At 36.0% G+C, this 8,363-nt stretch overlaps 1 long non-coding RNA gene across 3 annotated transcripts; it reads right to left on the reverse strand.

Annotated features, from left to right (window-relative positions):
• Positions 1 to 457: 457 nt before the first annotated feature.
• Positions 458 to 7,043, reverse strand: LOC134175506 (uncharacterized). 3 transcript variants are annotated; one of them, XR_009969033.1, is made up of 3 exons: positions 6,575 to 7,043; positions 1,952 to 4,344; positions 458 to 569 (listed from the first exon to the last, which is right to left on the reverse strand). It is a non-coding gene; the product is annotated as an uncharacterized LOC134175506 (long non-coding RNA). The 3 variants fall into 3 exon arrangements; XR_009969032.1 differs by lacking the exon at positions 458 to 569 and adding an exon at positions 701 to 1,534 and having other exon boundaries at positions 4,229 to 4,344; positions 6,575 to 7,031; XR_009969034.1 differs by lacking the exons at positions 458 to 569; positions 6,575 to 7,043 and adding exons at positions 701 to 1,534; positions 5,217 to 5,286 and having other exon boundaries at positions 4,229 to 4,344.
• Between the last annotated feature and the right edge of the window lie 1,320 nt (positions 7,044 to 8,363).

Below are 8,363 nucleotides of genomic sequence, written 5' to 3' on the forward strand. Positions count from 1 at the left end.
AGGCTAATGGCACAAGGCAGCAAAAGTGCACTAGCCAACGAGGTATAAGATGATTTGATTTGGGCAAGTAATTAGTTATTCATTTCACATGTTGCTGGATACACACACTGGTTAGCTAAAAAGGAGGACTGACTGCAGCAGAGGTGGTATTCTGCATTTAAAGCAGTTTGGCTTTTGGATATGTTGGGAACATGGATTTGAAAATTTATAGGAAATGTGAGGAACTGTGAATGTTTACAGTGCTTCTTTTACTGGAAAGTCCCAGGCATGCAAATGTTAAAGGAGAAACTATATCTGTAGAAACAAATACTGCAAGCACCAAACAGATAATGGCCACATAATTTAATGAAGGTACTTCATAATTTCAGTCAAATAACATTTAAATTACATAATGAGGTCAACTAGAATCCTAATTCCTGCTCTAATGCTTTATGTTTTTTATATAGAAGCTGGTTATCTTCTTCAGACCTTTGCCACTGCTCTATGAAATAATTCAGTTGCCACTGCTGTCATTTGCAGAGTATTCCTCTGCTTGAGAAATAGTGAGATTGGTGCCATAAGTATTATGGCTAGACCAAGGTGCTTTATTTTTTCATGGACATATGTCTAAGAATTCCTTATTAGATCTACAGATGAAATAAAACAGCAATTATCACACAATTTCTTATAAAACACTGGTAGCATAGCTCTAATACAAGTGTTTCTTTTCAAAGTGTTTTCTTTATTAATTTAATTGGGAATATATCAGCTAAACTAGAAAAAGAAACCGTTTTTATTAGCCACATCAACAATAACCCATTAGTAATTGCTATTAGCAGCAGAAATTTAATTGAAAAAAAAAAACAACAGACATCTCATAGAGTTGCATAAACTCCTTGTGGAAAGCTGAATACTGATTAATTTCACTCTGAACAATTACTTTGCTTCTTATGAACACAATTTACTTAGTACATCAGAAGGAATGAGAAGACTAATTAAAAACTTTAAAGTACATTTCATTGTTAAAATTCACTGTTAAAATGAATTTGCCTACCACAAAATGAATATAGATTAATTCTGGTAAAAGCACTAGCCAAATACCATAGTGAATTACAATGGCTTCTGGCAGGACAGGAAAATTGCAGCTAAGAACACATAGAAACATAGAGTTATAGAATGGTTTGGGTTGGAAGCGACCTTAAAAATCATCTTGTTCCAAACCCCCTGCCATAGGCAGGGATACGTTCCACTAGACTGTGATGAAGACCCCATCCAAAGAGCTGATAGCTGTCTACATGGTGGAGCACCAACAATACAAATATCTTATGGGATCCCACTAGCTTATGCCCAGGATCATGCTTTCAGCTCCCACACCCCAACAGCCTCCTTCAGCTGCATTCTTCTGAGGTGTTCAAAAGGCAGATGAGAGACTGCTTATAATTCAATTTAGCTACCTTATATATTATCATGATTAGGCTGTGATGATGTTTATCTTAGTCTTTACTGAATCCAAGGCCTTCAAAACAGCCTTCATGTTTTCCTTGCATAAGCCAATCTGTAAATAAGAAAATCCTAAGTATGTAGCAATAGTTTTTTTCTAACAGAATTGAGAATAACAATATGCTTTATAAATGCTGATTACTTTAGCTTTGCAAACCCTCTGAGACAAAATTTAGGACTTTTGAGGAAATAACAGGAAGTTTTGCTTCTGCTTGGCAGACTAATGCCATCAGCAGTGCAAAACCAGTCTGTCGTTCAGAAGTACATGGTTGCCTTGATCATATGTTCTTATCCTTAAAATTCACTTTGAAAGCATTCAAAGAGATGGTTTTGCTGTTTTGGGGGTTTTGCTTTGTTGTTTTGTTTTCTTTTTCCTGTCTCAGTTGATTTTGACAGATACGTGCATGGGTTCTAGATTTCTTGGCTTTCTGATTTAGAATTTTCTTTTCTGATTATCAGACAATAGTAGCACATCCAATTCAAAACTACTTTCTGTGAAAGTTCACGTTGCTCTAAGTGGACTGAGAAGCAAACACAAAAGGTGGGAGCTCATGAAATGGGTATTCGGGTAAAAATATCAGTGTAGAAGCATGGGAAAAGTTGTCAATATGGGCTAAATCAGGATAAGAGACAGTAATGTCCACTGATTTAACTGAAAGGCCTGGTTTTCCTAGTCCTCATCACTGACTGCAGTATTGCTAAGGAAAGGGAAGAGCAATGTGTTTTCAGTATGTCAGTAACTGACCTTCAGGACAAGTGACAACTGCCAAGCCATTCAGCTTGCTTGAAACCTCAGCTACATTCGAATACTTGTCAGCATTCCAGAGAGTGAAATAAAGCTAAAAGGCAATTTACAGGATCATTTTTGCTGGTCCTATTACCCAGAAATGCCACAATTAGAGTAAAACAGAAACACGACTCTGCACTCTTAGGGTCAGACTGTGAAACCGAGACCATGCTTGTGAACGAACGCCTGCAGATTTATGGTGTTTAGTTGAATTGCCCTGGCATTGTCAGGACTCGCATCCAGGCTTCACCTTGGGGTAGGCAGAACTGCATGTATTCCTGAAAGCAATTCAGGGGTAAGAACACAGAGATGTGGAAAAACACAGCTTCAAAGGGACATGTATTTTTCTCAACTTTATTGTTAACAGTTTCCTGTGCATGCCTTTAATTCCATGTCTTTAAAAATGTAATGCATTAAACAGCATTTAATGTAGTTTTGCACTTTGTTACACATGGTGCAATATTTGTTCACAATAGTCCCATTCACTGAAAAAGATCGATGGTATGGCAATGAACACCATGGCTGTGGATGGTTTGTATTCAAAATAGATCTTTCAATAAGTATTTAAGAGTATTTGCTTTTATAGCGTTTTAAGGAACTTTGTTCAGCCTAGTATGTTGCATATTATGTCTTGAACTATTTTTTTGTGTGTGTGAAATATAAAATTCCAAAACTTACAGAACATGGAAATCATAATAATTTCTTTAAATGCCTTCTCATCTATGAATATGCTTGGCAGTTCCTTACTGACTATGTAATTCTATGGCAATAGTCTAGTCCTGGATTATTTGTATAATGTTACAGCAATATGGCCACAAAAAATATCAATACATCTTAAAATACAGGCAGAAGATTCTAAAATACAGAAACAGAACACGGAAATAATCATGTAATGCACATAATCTTAAAATTCTGATTTAAATCGGGGGGGTTAATTTCTGCTATTTTTTTTAAAGCTGAATTGCTTTTCAACTCAATATCTGTACTGTTTCAATATATTTTAAACTATTGATTCAAAGCAAACTAATAAACAATCATGTGCTGCTTAAACACAACTTAAGTGCACTATCTCTTTACAGCAGAAAGCAATTCTAAAGGGACACCCCTTCCTTATCTTGGCTGCATCAAATGAGATAGCTTTAGCACTCTCAATAGCGGAAAATTTCTTATTAGGAACACACTTCTGTCTCTGTTTCTAATGCCTAAATTAAAAATCCATCTCATTAGTTTGTCATGTTGTAATGTTCCTAAAATCTAGAAAGCTGCCAAAGATAACAGTACATGGATTGAACATGAATTGGTTTTTGGCGTGTTGATCACTATTAGCAGGACACTAAGCCACAGGAAAGCAAATAAAAGCTGTTACTTTGGAGGCGGGTTTTAATTTTTGTAAACCAGACCTTGCTTCGTTATCTGAAGCCATTTAATGTACTTGACAGCTGTTGATGCCCTCGCTATTTATATTTTTACCTCTTTTTCTTTGTGAATTTCTTCTGGGTTCCTTTCTTATTTGCTGATTTTGAAAATCCAGGGAAAAAAAAACACCTTACAATAATCATCATGCCTGTAGCTTGTAGCTCCAGCTACAAATACAGTGTGCTAGGTGATGAAACTCTCTAAAAAGCAGCTGATTTAGTTTTAAGCTGAATGTACTTTTGCAGCTGACATTTTAACATCTAGCAGGTGCTACTTACTTTTATACCTGCACATTCCAGATCTATTTCATTATTTAAGTACTATTTCAAGTATCTCAATTCAGAATAATAAGTACTGATTACAAACCCTAATTTGTTTCTTCAACTTTGCACATGCATAAATGGTATTGCTTTTGCACAATAAAATAATTATCAATCAATCAAAGCTATCTACATATGCTTTTTTAATTTTTTTTTCCTTTTTGCCTGGGGTGATGTATGTGACCAGACTGAAAACTTGGCTTTGACATTTTTCCATTGACTGTACCTCTCAGGCATATATCCTTCCATCCACTGTGTGCTCTGATCCTTGCTCTTCAGTTTGGCCTTTGGAATGAAACTGCCTCAATCTCCATATTTCAATGAGAGGTCCACCACTCAGCTCTGCAAATACATGATGTATGGTACAAAAAATCAATCAATAATGTCTTCCTGACAAGCAAGGTATAGATTTTAAAGATTTTTTAACTTGCAAGCCATTTTCTCCATGTTCACATGTTAACATATCTTGATATTAGATTATTTTTGAACATCTGGAAGAAAAAGAAAACAAAACAAAACATAACAAAAAAAAACCTCAACACAACAGTTTATGCAGTTAAGCCAAAGTTATTGAAAGTTTTAATTCTAGGTATGTATATAAGTGCATTAATATTAGTGAATCTGCATGTCTCCTTGATACAGTTCCAAAATTTAGGTGAAATACCTGTGAATACACCTACTTCAGAGAGAAAACAAAAGGAAAAATAATGCAGAAAACCAGCAGTTTGCCAAAAACAGTAATTGGATTTTAATTACTGCAGAACAAACAGTCCTACCTCATGGAATTCACTTCTCACTAAAATTTATTTCTGACAGTATTTTAAGGTCTCTTTCTTCACAGAAGTAACAGCTACAGGTACTTGATGCTTTCTGAATTTAGATTATGAGATACCACAGGTGTACTCGGATGTTATTGGCACTGTTTGTTGTCCATTATCATTATTTCCTTGCTTACAAGAACACAAATAGGTATTGTTTCCCGCCTGTAACTATTCACAATGCTTAGAAATACATTCCTGAAGTTCTTGCAGCACGTGCAGTATTACACACCAAGAAATCTCTTCTTTTGCTGTCAAGGTAATAAAGAAAAAAAACGAGTCCAGAATGATTTCATATGGGGTTATACTTTTACAGATGTATAAATCTCCCACCACACGTTGATAACAAAATAAAAAGCGCAATTGAGTAACTGTGCTTAGAAACCTTCCTCTTACCTTCTACTCCCCAAATCAGTGATTATCCTGATGATTTCCTACTGGGAAACTGGCAGTCCTTTTGCTGATAGTCCTAATTTTAAAGAACATAATCTCCTGTGACACTTAATGTGTATTGCCAACTAGTATAACAAAGTTAGCAAGCATATCCTAATCTATGTAAATACTGCTTAAAGGCAGTTAGTAGTTTTCTATATAAATTGGAGAAAAAGAGAATGAAAAAAAAGAATTTCTCACATCCCCTCTCCAGATCCACTTTTTACTAACCTGATTGATTGTCCTTATCCTCAAAATCCAGATGGAATGAATGTCCAACATCTACAATCTTTTAGCATGTGGAAAGTTTCCAAGTGATCCAGAAGAGCCCCAGAGATACACATTTTTTTACTTCCTTGGGTTTTATATGAGATTGATGGTCTCTGCTGGCAATAGGGTATAACTTGTGCCAGTGGTCAGGTCCCAGGCAAATAAATAAATGATCAAAGTTTCCTACTTCTAATTCTGTACCAATACTGAATTCATGACAGTTTCCCTTAGAACCAATTGTATACATAATACAGATACTTGATATGCTAATAATCCATGTAATTCTGGAGAATTTTTATAAGGAAAGGAAATAAATATTCAATATATGTAAATAAATCTGATCTATTAAAGATAGCTTTTGCTATTGTTCCTTCAATAACTCCAGTTCAAATTTAACACCTTTTTTTCTCCTTGCAAGGTACTGTCTTCTTTTAAAGAAAATGATAGTCCTGATAAAAGCTGTTAAGATGTCTGCTTTGATTTTCTTCTGAATGTCTAACTTACTTATGCCTGGGCTTTCATACGCCTGCTTAAACAGTAATATTTTCTAACCAACCTTTATTGATTTCATATGATTTCAGAATGGTATGAGTAACTGTGATAAGAGAAAGGATTGTAATAAGGAAACAGTGTGGCTTGCAATGTATTTACTTTTTGTTTCAGTACGTATATTGACACAGATATGATTTAGATGCCAAGTTAAAATATACATCATTATAACTATTCAAATGCTATCGAAAGACGTTTACATTAAATCTTCACAATCCAAAGGATAATTACAGTATGAAAGTGCAGACCACAGAGAAAACAATGAATGCTCAGCCTTTTTGAAAATCCATGTCAATGATTAAAGACATCTACATATGGATTTTATAATGTTAACTTTTGATATCTCTAATAAATATTTGGTCTCAGTAGCTTTTATTGGGGGAAAACAAATAACAATGTCCGTGTGCAACAAAATGGTCAATATATTATTAAATAATTACATTAATATGACTAACAATGCTCTCATTAATAAAAGAGAACATTTGAGGCCTACTAAGTACTACCAGCTTCAGATGTTTTGGAAATGATCTCAAGCCATTCTTGTACTGCTGGGAATCTTCAAGGCAATCTTCTTGGGGACTGATACCTGATTAAGTGCATGACTGAAGTCCAACTTCCAAAGCAAGTCCTATCTCGTACTTCAAGAATACACACAATCAGCTGTTTCTTCAGTAATAAGACACCATGCCCTGACTCTCTGTTTTAAAGCTAAATTCTACTAACACATATGGGATTTTGCTTGGCTTAAACTCTGTCTCAGATGTGCTGAAAAGCAGGGTTTTATTTTTAGGACCTTATGATTGACAAGTACTGTAGCACAGTTAAATAGTTGTGGTATTATCTATATTTGTAACCATTTGAACAGAGTGCATGGAGTAATTATTTCTATATAAAATAAGGTTTATCATAGACTATGTAGGCATTGCCTTGTCATCCTGAGTTGCAAAAATGGAACCTGTTGACATTTTCCTGTTTTTCTTGCAGACTATTCTCAGTAATAGGAAACTACTGATATCTGCTCTTGCAGATGTCCGCAGCCGACGTCAGGAATTTCAGATACCATTGTGCAAGTAATGGTATAATCTGTAAAATATGATGCCTGGGAGTATGACAGCTTTTAGGTGTGTCTCAGTTATAGGTGGATTGCAATATTCTGTTGATTTTTTTGTTGTTCAGAAATTATGTTTTATCAGAATTGAAAAGTTCAAGGGAAAATTACCACCACCAACTTCTGTTGAAAGAAAGACAGCTTCACCTGCTTAGTCCCTGATCAATTTACTAGTCAGATTACTAAAATGGTATCAGTGTTTCACTACATCATGAAATTTCTCCTGGAAGTGAAGGGTGCACAATTTATGGTCCTTGGGCAAATTTCCTGTGCAAATTACGTGAGAAATTAAGATCGAAAAACAAGTAGATCAGCTGGAAATACTAGGTTTGCTGGACCTGCCCTGCTGTTAACTTCCAGTTCTTCAGCAGGGAGTCTGAAGATCTCAGGAACCCTTCCAGGATCTTCCAGCAACCCTTCAGCACCTTGTTGGGGTAAGGGGAACTGCGAGCCTGACGCTGTCCTGGCTGCTACGGTCTGGAATTGCTGCGATAAATTACTCCCATGTTTAGACTTGCAACAGACTTGGGTTGGTATCAGTGACTGTGTTTTGAGGCTTCAGAAAGCAAACCTGACACCAGACACTAAATAAATTCAATCCACTGCTCTGGAGAACTGCGTCATAGAGCAGGCAACCCAGGAGCACCCAAAAATGCTACTTTCATCCCAGGCACTCAGGACTTGCAGACTCTCTCCTGCTGCATGAGAAGATTTGGGATTTAAGTCCAAGCTACAAGGTTATTAGGGACACGTAAACCTCCCAACCTCCTGCCTGTCCCCTAGGACAGTTAGGAGTCCTGGAGGGACAGGTAGGCCTCATACATTGGGAAAAAGATATTCATGGCTCAAAAGTTTTTCACTTTAAGGATCAGAACACTTTCAAACATATTTGGGAAGGGATTTAGCAAGCATCAGTAAAATGTATAAATTCTTTAAAGAACTGTCCTGAAACAGATTGTGTTTCTTCCAGAAGAGAAACTTTTGACCAGATTTGATGTCAATTATTATCATTGCTTTGGAATAATGTAGGATAAATTCCTTCATTCCTATGAGAGTCACAGCACCAAATCCTCTGCAGTTGTTCACAATCACAGCAGAGTGAAAGAGCCAGAGATTCCTCAGTTCCTTGTCTGATCAGTCATCTGTAGGCAGTGTTGGTCACTGTGAGTTATATAGATAATATC

This window comes from Pezoporus occidentalis, unplaced genomic scaffold (assembly GCF_034315485.1).
Source record: "Pezoporus occidentalis ecotype Australia unplaced genomic scaffold, CSIRO_AGI_Poc_V1 ctg69, whole genome shotgun sequence".
Taxonomy (NCBI): Eukaryota; Metazoa; Chordata; class Aves; order Psittaciformes; family Psittacidae; genus Pezoporus; species Pezoporus occidentalis.